The sequence below is a fragment of the Aptenodytes patagonicus genome, chromosome 11, assembly GCF_965638725.1.
Source record: "Aptenodytes patagonicus chromosome 11, bAptPat1.pri.cur, whole genome shotgun sequence".
NCBI classification, from domain to species: domain Eukaryota; kingdom Metazoa; phylum Chordata; class Aves; order Sphenisciformes; family Spheniscidae; genus Aptenodytes; species Aptenodytes patagonicus.
The window spans coordinates 661,161-677,272 of record NC_134959.1 but is presented as its reverse complement, the minus strand read 5'-3'; the positions used below and the strand labels follow the sequence as shown (position 1 = coordinate 677,272).

General features: G+C 44.4%; 1 long non-coding RNA gene across 1 annotated transcript in view; it reads left to right on the top strand.

Annotated features, from left to right (window-relative positions):
* LOC143165560 (uncharacterized) overlaps positions 1 to 3,477 on the top strand; it is a 274,062-nt gene extending 270,585 nt beyond the window's left edge. The window contains exon 3 of the long non-coding RNA XR_012996272.1: positions 3,394 to 3,477. This is a non-coding gene — a long non-coding RNA (uncharacterized LOC143165560). The remainder of the gene's footprint in view (positions 1 to 3,393) is intronic.
* The last annotated feature ends 12,635 nt before the right edge of the window (positions 3,478 to 16,112 follow it).

Genomic DNA, 16,112 nt, shown 5'->3' with positions numbered 1-16,112 from the left:
CAAAGGCAGGGAAGGGTGCTGCCCGCATTGCTGCCCTCGGTGGGCAGGCGTCTCGGCAACCGCCTGCTGCTCCCCCTCGCCGCCGCGCCCCAGCTCTTCGCCACGTGCTTTGTTTCTGTGCTGGCAGAAACTGGTCTCCAGTTTAATTTAGTGTAGGCATTGTCAGATGCTCTTTATTTGCCATACAGTAACTCAGCTGCTGTAAAATCAAGGCAGCTGCTGAGGGAGAAAGCTCCCTGTCAGTTGCAGCCAGGCAAAAGGGATTCCCGTGTCAATCCTGAGCACCAGGAGAGGAACGGATGAGGCCAGGCAGAGGGACAAGCCTCATTGCCACCAGAGCCCCCTTTCTGGAAAAAGATAATTTTGTGGCTGTTTCTCTCCTTCTGCCCCCCTCCCCACCATCCCGCCGGCTGAGGGAGGCGAGCGGGTGCCACTCGTGGGGCACAAGAAGGTGCCATAGCCAGTTGCCCCAGAAGTTCAGCCTCATGTGCATCTCCACAGAGCCTCGGTGCTGAAGGAGGCGCAGCCTCTACCTGCCCCTCGCCCTGCACTGCAGAGCCGAGGGCCACGGCCTCTGCCCGCTGGGGTGGCACCAGGAGCAGGAGGGAGCAGGGCAGCAAGCCACTCCAGCCTCGGAGCACAATGCCATTCACAGGCATGCTCCTGGGCGGGGGGAGAGCAACTTCAGCAACCCTTTCCCACCCGAGTCCAGCCCAGAACGGCAAAAGGGATTTCCTCCACTTCGCAATCGGATTTGGAGGACAATTCCCGAAGGTGGGAGGTGTTTGCTCCCCATTCTCCCAAAACCAGGGGGGATTTCTCCCATCCATGGCAGAGCTTTCTTCTTTCATCTAATCTGTCAGAGGGTGGAATCATGTATTATCCTGTAACTAACCTGGTAGCAGCAATACTGTTGTCTCATCTCCAGTACCACCGCAGAGACTGGGGGAATCTATCCTCAAAATATCTGCCAAAGTCCAAGTAACTAATACTGTTATATGGCCAAAATGAGAAGCTTCAGCTTTCTGTTCCTCTGCTCTTCCTCTAAGGATTCCCCAAGGTTGGGGGATGCTATTCTATGTGCAAAAAAGAAAAAAAAAAAAAAAAAAAGCAGACTTAGGACTTAACCTTTCCTCTCCCACTAGTCCAAATGACACCAGTATCAAGTTGTTCCTCAAGCCAACCCATTTACTAAAGCAAGCAAATATCTGCCTTTAAAAGAAGGCAGATTTAAAATGCCTGGTTAAAACCAGGATCTTCTTCAACCAGGGACGTGCACTTGCATTTTATCTCCCGGTCACTGAACTCCATGAGGTTTTTCAGGAACTCTTCTCAGTTAGTTTTAAACTTGACTTTCCTGAAAAACTCTGTGTGTTAACTTCATTATCTGTGTGTCAATTCACTATCTCCTCTTTCCAGGTTATTTATGAGTATGCTGAAGCAGTGCAGAATTTCTGCTCCCCTCCCTTGCTAACGTTGTGTTTGTACCCTTTTTTCCCCTATCTTTTTATCGAGAATTCGCAGGAAGATTAATCCTCCTTACTCCATGACAGTTTAGTTTCCTTAAGAACCTTTAGTGAGGGATGTTCTAGAAAAGCTTTTAGAAAATCTGATTCTACTATATCAGCCCAAATCTCCCGTATTAGCGGGGCTGTTTCCTCCGTCAGAAAACTCAGATCTATACATATACATTCTTCTCTTGGCTTTGAGACTCATCCCCAAGACACCGTGTTTACTCATCTCTGCTAATTCAGATCAGTCCAACAGTTTTCTACCATTTTGCCTGTTCTGGAAATGTGACTTTCTGGTCTGTAATTCCCACAATCGCTCCTAAAGCCTGTTTTAAAGGTTTGTCACCTTCCGATCCTCTGATACAAAGGAAGAAAGAAAGTTCAGCAATTTCATATATGAACTCTTTTAAAACTCTTGAGGGAGTACTGTCTGCCTCTGGTGATTTGTTGCTCTGGTGTATGAACCTTCCTGACCTCCTCCATAGCGAACAGCAGTGCAAAGAATTAATTTAATTTTGCTGCTGTGTCCTTATCTTTCTTAATTCCTCCCTTTACGCCTTGATCATCCATCAGCTGTGCTAGGTGACTGACAGGTTTCCTGCTTTTGTGTTTGAAAAGTTTTTATTAGCTCTCATAACTCTAACAATTGTTCTTCGGGACCTGTTTCGGCTTACCTTATCATGGTTTTGCATTTAGCTTGCTAGATTTATGTCCTTTTTTATTTTCATTGTTTGGAAACAACTTCCATTTTTCTGAAAGTATCTTTTTTATTTCAAATAGCTTCCTTTTTCTGTTGTTTATGTTTAAACCAAGCTTTGAATCGGTGCCACTTTAGCCTTTCACCTGCTGTGTCTCACACACGTTTGTGTCCCATAGTTGTGTTGTTGTGCACCACTCACTTTCAGGCTAAAGCTCCCTAAGTCAGGGCGAGAAGGAGGCATCGTCTCACCACGGCTCTGCCCGTGACCGGGATTTGCAGACTGGCAGGTTGCAGTCTCAGCTGATATAACCATCAGCTGGCCAGGATTTCTCTCTCAAGCCCATGCTAGAGTTCTGCGTGCTTTTTCTCCTTGTCAGATGCCATCCAAGGCCGAGGCTGATATACAACACTCTTACCAAGAAAGAAAATGGTAAAATGAGTTCAAGTGTAGAAGAAGGTAGACAGAGGAGTAACAAATTGGGGAGAGGCAAACTATTTCACTAGGCTTCTGTAATTCCTACTTGTAAATGCACGACAGCTGCAGAGGTGGGTCTGCAACAAGAACGACCATCGGAATGGAAGAGTTCCCATCCTGGAGACCTCCTGACATCGGTTGCATCACACCTCCTGTTCAGTCATCCATCTGGATGCCAAGCTGTGCGCTGAAAGTGACGCTTTTCTTTGGGAAGCAGAAGGCTTCTCATGAATCCAACTGTTGCTCCTAACTCTTCATTGTGTTTGTTTTCCTTCCTTATCCATCTACTCCCCTGCTTGTTACATGAGCAACAGTACTGAGCTGCAGTGGTTAAAACAGAAAAATAAGACCACAGAACTTCTATCTGTGCTGATGGACAAGTCAGAGTCCATGGTACAGATAAACTTGTAGGTTTTCCATTGGCAAGGCCACCTAAATGTAGCTGATACAGTCTTTTCTATATTAAGCCCGGAAGCTGGAAAGTGCAGCTGTCTGGAACGCAACATGTACCTATCATATAAAGATGCTACAGGTCAGCTTTCAGTTGCAGGAGAGGTAGAACGGTTGGGAATGTTGACTGAATTGGAGCTGAACACAGATAAAAAAATATTAACAACTCCATGTTATAAACAAACTTCTGGTTCTTTTGGTGCATTATTCCAAACTCTTCAGGATTCCTTATATACTTCATATTCTTTCATTTGCAGGCATTGATCTGGAGAGTTTGTACCAACTTCTTCCAGTCTGAATAGGAATCATCTCCCCTACTCCACTCGTTGGCGCTGAATCTTGTGACATCATCTCCACATTTCCATACTGAGGTAGGGAGATCTTCTATGACCTAATTTTCTTAAGCCTTGTAGAAGTGATTTTTGTGTTGGTAGCCCTCCTGGGATGTGTAATGTAAATAACATAGATTAAGAGAGATGTGATTAACATGTAATACAACCATGCTGTTCTCAGGCAGAGATTTTGGAGTTCTTTGTGTCATTTATCCTCTGCCATTCTGGTCAGCAGCAGTGTTTGCTCGCTCTTTCTTCTGATGGCTCTATGGTTTTTTTATAAATGCCATCTGCATGAAGCATTTCTTAGCACCTGACTTGCTGGTCAGTAATGTTTGCTGATCTTATTTTCAATGCAGTAAGATGAATTTTGAACAAGACCACCCATAGATATTTTTTTTTTGCTGGATGTTTTCAAGCTGATACCTTGTCAGACTATAGTTCTACGTGGGCTGGTGAGGAACCATCAGGGCTCTGTTATTTAATTATTTATGTTGGCCCTAACTGTTAGTTTCTGTCGTTAAAGAACAGGCCAAATTATTAGTGTCTTTAGCTTAATCTTCTTAGCAGGAAAACTGTCCCTTGAATTTCTGTCATAGTCAAACAGGCATAAGGAAAGATGAGAAAATAATGAGACTCCTGACCCATTTTGTTTTGCATGTGATGTGAATTGTTGAAAGTAAATCACATTCAGTCTGTTTCAATTCTTAGAGATTCAGTTTCCCAAAACTATGGTAAATGTTGTGCTGGCAGAAAAAACGTCTTCCTGAACACAGGAAAAAAATATTCCTTCTCTTCCTACTAGTCTCTCCACCATTAGATTTGGCACTGAAAAAGTACCTATTGTCCAAATGTAGTAATTTCATTCAGAATTATTTTTCGTGTAACTAGAATTCACTGAGTCACTGTGAAGTACCTAGTTTTAATATATCTGTATATCTTGAGTCATTATAAAGTCATTCATAATATCTGGGATACTCCATAATATCAAACTAACCTTGTGTAATATCAATAGCAATAGAAAGATTAATGGTAGGCTTCAAAAAATACTCATCAGTATCCTCTATCTAGATGAAAAACTGAGAAGGGTAAGTTTGGAGTTGGATTTTTTCCTGTATTTACTTTTTGGAGGTTTTTTTTATCCTTCAAGGAAGCTTTCTCTCTTGCTTTCTTCATAACGTTTTTATCTGAAGTTTTTTGTTTACAACATAAGTGCGCACTTCAATTTCTTGAGAATCATCAGACTTATAAATTAAATGGCAACCTTGGGAAATTCTGTGATGGGCAAAGACATTCATTCTCTTTGTGCTCTTAATATCTCGGAGGATCCTGAGTAAAGCATCTACTTTTTCCCACTTAGTCAGGAAACTTTTCAGGCCTTGGAATCCTTTGTGTGTGGGGTGCATAATGCTCTTCAGATGTTGTAAACTGAATCCAAAGATTTGGGTGAGGAATATTAACGCTGAACTCCCACCTTCCCTGAGCTTGAACTAGTATTCTTGACTTTGATCTGAGAATGAGAGGGAAAGATGGATGGAACAGAGAAAGAACAGAAAAGCAGGCAGAAGGTAAGAGAGGTGGAAGAGCAGGAACGATAAAGGAGTTTGAAATGGAGAAATTTTGAAACATTTTGGAGAGATAACACGTGCGGTTGATTGTGCCTTTTTCGCGCTATTATGTCTTGACTGATTTTTGTTGTATTGTAAATCGTAAGTATTCTTTAAAAACATCCAGCATCTACAAATGGAATCCATTTTGGGACCAATCTGTTTACTGTTTTCATTAATGACTGTGGCAGAAAAAGTAGTAATATGCCGAGGGAATCCACCGACCTCACAACTTCATCAGATTGGCCGTAGAGTGGGAAGATTGGACTGTGAGAAAGTGAAACAAAACCTAACAAAACGAAAATTGGTATATGGGTGAAACAGAATAAAGATGGCCAGTGAACGTACTAGATAACTTTGTGGATGGTTGGCTTGAGCATCTCAGTTAATTTAAACTGCAGGTTTAATTCCATTGAAGAGACAAGTACACACGGCGAAAAGCAAGCCGTATGGGATTAGTAGGGAAATACTTCACTGCAAGTGGAAATAAGATAGAAGCCTGTTTAGTTTGTAGTACATTGGTATGCACAAATAGCGCTAAGCAAGCAGGTAACTGTGCCCCTGTTTTTACTGATAATCACAATATTGTTGTATTTAATGTATTTGTATGACAAATGTGTAGAAATTGTATAGTTGCTAGAATCCAGGGTACATGTCTGTTTTCACTGTATCCACTGGTTTTTATCTTTCTCTTGTTAGAAACTTTCATTTTCAAGCTGTGATTTTCCTCCTGAAATGAGTTTTCAGTTTAAGCAAAACTGTGCTGTATTTCAGGATAACAACGCAGTAGTACAAATTTCTGTTACTTAGAAATATTTCTGAGCTACATAAGCACTGACTTTAGTTAGACTAAAGTTTGGCAAGGAGAAAGCCTTAAGAAGAAAAAAGTACTTCTAAATGTCCATGTGAAAACTGGCTTTTTTAGCAGAATTGTAACTTTAAAAAATGGTAGAGCTGGTACAAGCAGGTATAATTTTATTTCACCGAAGGGCAAGATACTGTGAGGCTCACTTGCCTCAAGAAGAGGCCCAAACCCTTAACCAGCTGCAGGAAGGAAAATCAACAATTTTAGTTCTGTGAAGAGCAAGCGGTGTCAGTAGAATACGGCTCCGTTACCTCCCCTTGTAAATAGGAACTCTCTTCTGCATGCTAGTCTCGGTTTTCCCTTTGGATCTAAAATAGACTTGGTTATTAAACTGAAGGCTTTGATTTCAACCTAGCCTGGTGAGGAAAATGGCATTGTTCATATTGCTGCTATAGTTGTCATAGGTTTTATTATAGGATATTATTATAATTACCTGTTTATTGGCTAATTGCTCTTCAGTAAGTGCGAAGAAAGTGGAGAAAGTTAAGACCAACGCTATATTTCACAGTACAAGGGGGCATTTGTTAATAACACCCAGAACTTGTTTTCTGAAGCTAGCGAGTCACATCCTGTCATGTCACCGAGATTTCTTTTTAACACCTTCCGCTGGAACAAACAAGGAGCAACACAGCCTGACTTCAAAGATTCCTGGGCAGAGGAAAAGCTTGATAGGAATATTTTTGTTTTCCAGGGCACTACGTCTGCCCGCTGAAGTTCTTATCAGCTCCTGCACCCTAAATCCTCTGTATTGCTGCCATGGCATCAGCCCTGCTGCACTTAAAGCACTTGTTGTGGACGCGCCCGGGGAAAATCGCAGGGCACACAGCATCCCCCCGTCCGGCGGGAGGACAGGGGGCGGCTGGGAGCCGGATTCGCCTCTGCCGGGCTGGTTTGGTTTGTGGCCATGGTAACTGCCACATCCAGAGAACTTCATGCTTCCATATCAGAGGGCAAATAACATTTGCACTGCAGCTTTCTCCTTGAGGGAGACAGGTTTATTTTGCAGTCAGGCAGTGGAGCACATGCTCTGAATTGCAGGTTTTACTGACAGCAAGGAAAAGGCTGGAAAATCATTGTTTGTTTCTGGGGTTGGCAGGTACTGCCTAAAGTTTGTTCTGATCATTGAGCAGGTAAGAAACGTCCTTAATTACTGATGAACATGCCAAATAAGGGATTCCCCCCCAAAGCCATAGCCTTTCTATTTGCTAATGTTTTTCCAGGTTGTTGTTCAATTTAAGTATGTCTTGATCTTCTGGCATAAGAATATAACGTATTTTTAGTAACTTTCCTCTATTTTATTTCAATACTGAAAGAAGAATGGAAAAGTATTTGTAGCTCATCACCTGGGTGATATGCTGGCATATATGATAGACAGTTCTCGTGTGATTTCCCAAAATACTTTTTTTTTTTTTTTTTAACTGGCACAAGGCTCTTTCAGAAGCTACTGTGAAAACATGATTTTATTTCAGCGGCTGCAAAACTCTCTGGTCCCACATCATAAATAGTCCAGCAGTGGTTGGTAGGAATCCCTAGCAAGCAGCAAACATTTCACCACTATTTGCAGTGTTTACAATTAAAAGTTTGGTTTACAATTAGAAGTTTGATGATGAGGACTGGTTATAGTCTAGGATAAATTTTGAAGATTCTTAATGGTTTCAGTTTGTTTATCTAATTGTGAAGGTAGATTAAACTATAATGAGTAAGATTATCCAGCATGTCCTTACCATGTGTAAATTAGAGAAGTTTCCTTAAACATTGGCTGATTCGGTTGCTGTTTTCCTTACTGGAAGATCTGGACATATGGCAGGTGTTGAAACGCATGAGAGATTTCCTTCCAGTTTCTTCCACAGATAAAATCTTTGTCTGTCTTTAAAACATTTAAGCTATAGGTTCTTAGCCGGTGTAAATCAGCTGGAATTAGTGGAGATACCTCACTAGACACACACAGAGCCGAAGAGCCTTTGCCCATACCACCCAGCCTGCAGTAAGAGCAGAGGACAAAATGACAGAGGGGGCTGAAACACATTTTCCTTTTCCCCTGCTAACGTTCCTGCTTCCCAAAAGTATAAATTACACAGGCTCTCAGAGCTCAGAAAATTCCTGTGACAGTGGCACATTCTCAGGGATGCTGTATTCAGGCTCCGCACTGAGATGTGAGCAGCCAGGGAGAGTATCGCCGGGCTGTGCAGACAGGCTCTGTCCCTGTTTTTGACCTCACAGACTTGCACACTCAAACTACACGGGGAGCTTTGGGCCTGCTCACATACTCTTCCTCTCCACATTCGTATTTGCATAAAAATCCTGTTGACAAATATGTAAGCTATGCCTCTGTGATATTTAAAGCCCACACATACCATTTAAAAACAAAAATCATACAATACAGATTATTTCAAATTTTCATTTGATAGATCCTGATAACAAGGCCATGCTTGGATTAAATCTTTTTATTCTCCACAACCATATGACAGTTTAGGCGACGTTAACATTTGTGAAATAATTTGTTTAAGAAGTAACACAGGAGACGAAGACATCCGAACAGCCTGCTGCACCAGCTCTCGCGTCCCTGCTGCTGGCTGGGCTGCGCGCTGAAGCTCCCGGGCATGGAGGCAGCGCCTCGTCCCCGGTGTCACCTGCAGCACACACTGAAGCGTGCCCTCTCTTCAGGGGCTGCCCTCGCTGTTCAGCTGCAGCACCACCGCTGCTGTTTCAGAATGGGAGGAACAATGTGAATGAACTCAAATGATTTTAAAAGTTTACGTTCACGGGCACTGAAACTTCTTTCCTAATTAAAGCCCATCTAGTAGCAGTAGTAGTAATTACAGCAGCCAGAGCGGGAACAACGAAGACTTCTCTTTTTGGCCAGTTGCTGGCATTTCTTTGAGGCTCTGTAAAGACAACACTACAACATCCTTACACAGACCACCGGCTTTCTAGCAGCTGTCTCCTTGGAGCCTTGGCACGGGAAAGGACATGCATGTGTCCAGGCATTTTCCAGGCTGCAGGATTTTCTTCTCTTCTGGTCCCAGTGCTGTGAGACTCCTCCTTTCAGCCTGAGCACCATTTAAATAGATCATTTGTTTTCATTATAGGTTTTTGCATCTCTGCCTTTCATTCTTGTTAATGAATTTCTAGGGTCTGATTGGAAAACAAAAGCTAAATACAAACATAAAAAGCGATCTGACAAAGGACACGGTTAAGCATCTGGCAGGCTCTGCCACACTGGCTGTAGCGAGGAGATGGCCATTTGCTGATTGCCGGGGGTTGACATGACTTGGTTAGTATGCTAATCTAGTCCTCTGCATTTAACATTCAGCTCAGGTCTGAGCAGGCTCAGCAGAGCCCCAGCACAGGGGAAGGGGTGTCTGCCTGGCAGCACGGACCGCACGCTGCATCCATGACAGACATACCCCAACATTGTGCCTGCTCCTGCCATGCGCTCGCTCCCCCTCTTGCGCACCCCCTCTCCCCCTCCCGCCCTCCCTGGTGCACGCACACATACATACCATCCGAAAAGCTTTCTGCAAATGCTGAAAAACATGAAATGTGGAAAAGCCATGTATGATTGGCTCGTTTCTCTGCCTCTGCGTCCCCAAAGATTCCCACTTTAATAGACCATATGTTTCTGCTGCTGGAGAAGCCCAGAGTGTAACGTGCCAAAATTCAGCAACAATGAAGTAAGACGGAGTTTAACATCCAAAACAAAGAGATGGCATTTTTGTAGCTCACTTACAACATAACAGTCACAAGATGGTTTAAATTTCCCTCTATCCTCTCTCCCCACCCAACTTCAGCCCAAGAGAAAGCCAACATTTATTAAAATCCATTCGTTCAGGACAGCAATCAGATGCTCAGGTGGGAAGGAAAGCTTGCTCCTGGTATTCCCGATGACTGTCACCTTTCCTGTGTGCTTGGAGGCAGTGAGCTGCAACCCCCCACCTGGAGTAAGTGGGTTCCAATTTCCAGAATTAAGGAAGAAATCGATTCCAGAGCCAGTTCCCATGGTCAGGTCCATCAGGTCCTGCAGTCACAGGAGAACTTAATTCTTCAAGCTCCCTTTTCTTTGTTTTCGTAACGTCACAGCAGTTCTGGAGAGGCGTATGGAGAATTGTCAGCTTCTGCTTGCATTCAGAGGATTTCAGAAGTTGCATTTTCAGAGAGCAGGTCAGATGTGGGCAAAAATGAGTCTCCATCTGACACATAAGCAGACAAAGCTGTTTAACCTCTGAATTATAGCACAGCTCCATAGTTCTCTCTTCTGTTGTTTCATGCTCCAAGCAAACTGCTCCTTGCAGTTCTCCCTCCTGGTGCCAAGCACGTATTCCAGCTGCAGCTCGGCAGCGCGGGGAAATTCCTTCCAAGTCCCCGGCAGAACAGTCGGCGCTTTCTCTGGAGCTGCAGGCTTGATTGTCCTTGATTATTTTATTTCTTTGGCTCTGATCCAAGATGTTCCCTGTCATCATTTCAGTGTCTTTTCTCATAATCCCTTTTCTAAACATCATCAACAATTAACTGATTCTCTCATATCTACAAACACATGCACACACACGCAGGCGCGCATGCACACACACTCCACTGAGTCTCATCAGTGTCTTTTTTGCCTTTAAGTATAAGAAATTACAGCTTCTCATTAGCTGAAGAGCATGTTTTGAAAGGCTTTGTGTTTACTCACTTTGCAAGTGATGCTGGCGCTTTTAATTATTCTCCTTTTGCATATCATAAGCGAGCAGCAAGCTGCTCCAGCCAGCCCGGGCGACGCGTATTCCCAGGAAGGCAGGAGGAAGGGATCGCGTTTTACCTCACTGCTGCTGCTTTCTTCCCTTTCTGTCAGCCAGCCAAGGAATCCCCCCAAAGCTCTTACGTAGCAGATACCAAAACCGTGAGTCACTTTTCGCTCCCGGAGCAATAAGTCCATCGCATCTGTGTGCAGAACGGCGAGCGCGAGGCTGGGAATCTCTCCAGGCTGCCGGCGTGCCCCGGCACCAGTTCTCCAGTGGTGACTTTGTTTTTCCTGCTCTCGCTTTCTCTCCTCAGCTCCCTCATCTCTTCATTCTTTTTCATGCCGTTCCCATTTTCTTCCTTCCTCTCCATCCATCTCCGTTGCTGGCAGTGGCAAACCCAGCAAGATCTGGGTCCCTCTCGCCTTCTGTGGATTTTTTTTTCTTTTTTTTTTCCCCCCCCGTAACTGCAGCAGCCTTTGGCTGCTCACTCTGCCAGGTTGGATCACCAAAGACACACGACTTGCTCACAATGAATAATCAATACAGATATTGATCTGCGGAAAATGTTTGTAAATTCCTGAAAGGGGAATCGGGAACAGCGGGACAGGGAGGCTTGTGGGGGACGACAGGGTGCTTCGGGCAGCGGCTGCAGGCAGCGCCTGGCCAGAGCCCGCGTCCTGCCGCCTCCGAGGTGACGGGTGCTGGAATGCGTGTGCGGGCGGCGGCGGGTGTGCGTGGGGGCTTCTGTATTTTCATTTCTCTACAGCTGCTTCCCCCGAAGAATCGGGAGGCGAGCAGCTGAGAGGCCCCGTCGGTGCCATGCCTTGGCTGCAGTCCAGCACTGTTTTGTTTCCATCATCACACGCCACTTTTAAATTTGCATAAATACAAGGGTTATTTTCCCTTGCGCCTCCAAAAAGATTTAAGAAGGTGGGAAAGTATTTCTGTAAGGAGGGATTACTGTTTTTAGTCATCATTTTCAGGATTTACTTTCAAATCCATGTATTTGCAAGAAAGGGAGGCAGAGAGGAAAATAAAGGGCAATACGAAGGACTTGGAGGAGACTAAAAGCTGTTTGAATGTGGAAGAGCCTTAGACTGCAAAAAAAATAACGTTCTCCAGCAGGGACCTGCGCATGCCCGGTTTGTGCACATGCAGGTGCAGAGTGAGGTCAGACCTCTCTGGCCAGGGCTCTTCCCATTTCCCCATGAGCGGGTCCACCCTGGCCAGAAGGTGGGGATGATAACGGAGCTTGAAGCTGCTCTAAAGGTTGTGGTTGGATCCATCTCAAGGGCAGCCTGACCCCATCCTGGGGAGCCATCTCCCGCCCGCCTGCCATCCATCTGACGGCCTATGTGGTGTGTGGAGCACCTAGCAGGTGACACTTGCCCAGTTTGCTCCTGGCGTAGCCAACCCTACCTACTGCAGGAATGTCCTTGTCACGTTTCTTCCACCTTCATCCCTCTGGTTTTCTGTCTTTCTGGGGAAAGGCACGTACCAAAGGTATCAAGAGACATGGTATTGGGATCATTGAGTGTTCAGCCCCCTTTCTAATGCTTGAGGTCAGCAATGGAGACCCTAAGGACTGCTGAGGGGCCATGGGGGTGTCTGCTACACCGGGGAAGCCAGGCGGCTGTTGCGGTGCCACCAACATACCCTGGCCCAGGGCTGCCCGTGGTGCTGCCTGCCAGAGCGGCCGGTCGGGATGCTCACAGCTCTTCTGACGGGTTCTGGCTGGAGACAGCCTGCCAGGACCATGTGGGCTTTTCACCAGCCTCCCACCTCTCGCGGGCCACCTGTGCACACCCGCGTACGTGCGCACACCCGCTCCGTGCACTGCTGTGCACATCTGCCCGCGGTTGGAAGTGAAACCTTCCTCGGCCGACTGCGGTCCTCCCTTCCTCTGCCTGCGCGGCCACCCCGCCCCGCTGCAGCCATGGGCACCCTGCGATAGCCATCTCGGGCGAGGCTCTGCATGGGGATGTGATTCCTGCACCTCCTCCCCGAGCGCAGCTGCTGGCTTTATCAGCCCGCACCAGCAGCGGGGAGGCTGAGCGCGTTCATTCTCTCTCCAGCTTCTGATTAGCTCCCGCAATCCAATTAGCAGAGGCATTTATATCACAAGGGGCTGAGGTGCCCCTGCTCATCACGGCAGCTCAGAGCCAGTCATAAATTCTACCGACACTACATCTTTCCTGTGACATGGATTAATTACAGTTCTGGGCCTCCAAGAGGAGGTCTGCAAACGAAGGTGCCTATGAAATAAGAATTTAGAGAAGGCAAAGCAGAAGGAGTTTCCCGTCCGTGAAGGATGAGGGTGTGATGCACTGGGTGGCCCAGGGCTGGGGCATCTGTGGGCAGCGTGGCGAGGGGCCGGGGAGGCAGGTGGACTGAGCGTGTGCTTTATTAACAGAGGGAAGCAAATGGAGGTTGGCCGGGGGATGTTATGAATCCTGCACCCATGGCCGTAATGAGAAATTCTTCATAACCTTTCTTTGTATGCTCTGCTGCAGTGCAGATGCTGAAAGTGAAGCTAGAAGAGCCTTAATAAAATTACATTTTTCCACTTGAGAAGTTGCAGGCGCTAGCCAGTGGCATAGCTACTAGAGGCGAGCGAGGCGCTGGACCGTCAGGAGGATTCGGCGTCACAGAGATCAGTGCTTGCTGTCAGGGACAAGGCCACCTCTTCTCTACTGTTCTCAGAAGCTCCTCCACGTACAATCCACCTTTTTCTGATACTTCTGCTCCAGAAATAGTCATTTTCTGGTGCCCTAGTATCAGCTCTGCTCTTGTGGGGCAGTATTCTCGGTGTTGGTCCCCTCAGGCTGTAGTGTCAGCCCCACTGGAGATGGTACTTCTGCCACAGTGAAAGAGCAGGTTGGAAACGGGCTGTGGGAGAACATCCAGGAAAGTGATGGAATGAGGGACAATTTTTGTCCTCATACACCTGGTTCTGTAGCTCTGTATTTCTCCTTTACACCCTGGTACCTATCCATTCATTTCACCAGCACCTGGCTGTGCATTTGTATATCAACTACTTAGCCAACTATCTAAGCACTTACCCATTTGTTATGTCTGCTTAGCTGTTAATTTGGGTACACATCTAGCTGTTAATTTGGATATGTATCTGTCACAGTCTGCTGAGCTGGGACACTACACAAGTGTTTCATCTGTTGGTTTTTTCCAATCGTATGCCAATTTAACAATTCATCTAAGTTATCTATCCATCAATCGGTTTTTAATTTATGTATCAGTATTTTTGTTGTTAAGTTTCCACGTGTTTATACTCTTGCCTGTTATTGAAATATAATTACTTAAGAAGCCCACAAAACTACCTTTTAAATGCATGGGTAGATAGGAATTTTAAAGACATGAGGATGCATATTAAATTTAGTAGCATGTCAGCTCCATTTGATTTACTCTGGTCTGCTGACAGATCTTCTGTGTAAGCAAATATAGTTCCTGCTGATAAAAGGCGTTTGGGTTTTTGTTTGTTTGTTTTTAACTAGGTGAAGGTAGCTGTAGCCAAAATACATCTCTGTCTATGAAACAGTTGTTCTTCCATTGAAAGGAAATATTGTCTAATCTTTCAAAACAAAAATTCTTTTTACTTTTGTATAATAACAAATCTTGCATTTACTGACCAGTATATTTATTGTTTGCGGTCAGACAAAAGAACTTGTTCCCCAGTTGACAACTCCATGTGCCAATGGCTGTAACCTGCAGCTAGACACAGACTGGAGATAAGTTGTGTGTTGGTAAGAGATGGGGTAATTAGCCAATTTACCAGCCGATCTCACAGATCAGCTGGTAAGATTCAGATTCAGCTGAAGTCTTTACATTAAGATTTATGCTTTTCTTTATATATTATTTTATATTTTGAAAAAAGCTGCAACAGCAGCTTCATATCTAAATTTGGGGATGAAATCATTAGACACTGAGATCCCAGCATTCCCTCTGACCTTAAAATCAGTAAGTCTGTAGATCTCAAACAGAGCTGGGTTTGGTCCTATTTCAGATTTCCTTGGCTGTTGTCATTTTTGAATAACACGCCCGATGTGTCATCACTTTGGCAAGATTGCTATTGCTACGTGTTTATTTTCCTAAGTACAGTCAAGACTTTTTGTTCATTACTGTGTAATTGGACTTCTAATATGACTTTCTTCCACATTTTAGTGGACCATAAAATTGCGCTGGTACGATTTCTTTTTAACAAAACTCTGACATGGTTTTCCTTCCTGGTCAGAGTAAAATGACAAAATGACCTTCTTCCAGCGTAGTATTTTCATAGTTATTTTCTTGATTAAAAATGGCTGAAAATGTTTTGGCATATCTTCTTTCTTCTTCCCCCCACAAAAATGTCATTTGAACAAAACTGATAAAACACATCTATACAAACACTTTTTGCATTTTTTTCCAGATCTACTTGAAGCAAATCAAGTGTTGGGTTTTGTTTCTTTATATAGTCTATTTTAAGATTTTTGTTTCAAGTTTACTTTTTTGTTCCAAGTTTTCATATAATTTGTCACATTGCCCTATATGTTCTTTGACTGACTAAATGAGCAATTTAACTGCACATGTTGAAAACAGTGAAGTGCATTGCAGCACTTTTTAACAAAAAGCACTTTGATGCTTTTTTAATGGAAAGAGAAGGTTTAAAAACAATATATGAGTGATATCAAAGTAGAATTTGTGGAAATTCTGTTAAAAAAAAAATTAAATTTGTTTTAGCCTGAGTTGAGATCAAAGAAAGTCGTAAGTGTTCTGTGAAATGAGAATTCTCTGTTTGGGCTAGTTTCACCTCTTGCATCTTCCATTGAGTGAGATGCTTTCTGCAGCACCTCCTTGGCTGTCATGCGGGCAGCCCACCTCCAACCAAGGATGAAGTCTTCTGCACAGCCCTAGCATAAGAATGTAAAGACAACCCCGTTGGGTCAGATAGCAGCTTTTACCAAGCCATTTTATTATTTTTCAGGATGAGTTTACTGAATGTCCTGAGATATGCATGTGATGATTGAAACAAAGCGTAGAAACTGCTCAATTTGAAGAGAGATTTTATGCAGTGAAATTGAAAACATTCATCCTGTTTCTACTCCTTCTGGTACCTTAGTCATCTAGAGCTAATTCTTAAACTTGCTGAGGACTTCCATCGGTAGAACATCATGCTGTCCAGTGACTACCAAGAATCGATAAGTCAGAAGGGGCCAAGGTGTTAACGGTAGACCGGTGCTGTGAGGTTTTGTCGCTGCCTTCATGCATGGAGTATCAAGTGGGAAAGAACTTTTTTAGAATCATAGAACCATAGAATCGTTTAGGTTGGAAAAGACTTTTAAGATCATCAAGTCCGACCGTTAACCCAGCACTGCCAAGTCCACCACTAAACCATGTCCCTGAGCACCATGTCTACACGTCTTTTAAATACCTCCAGGGATGGTGACTCAACCACTTCCATGG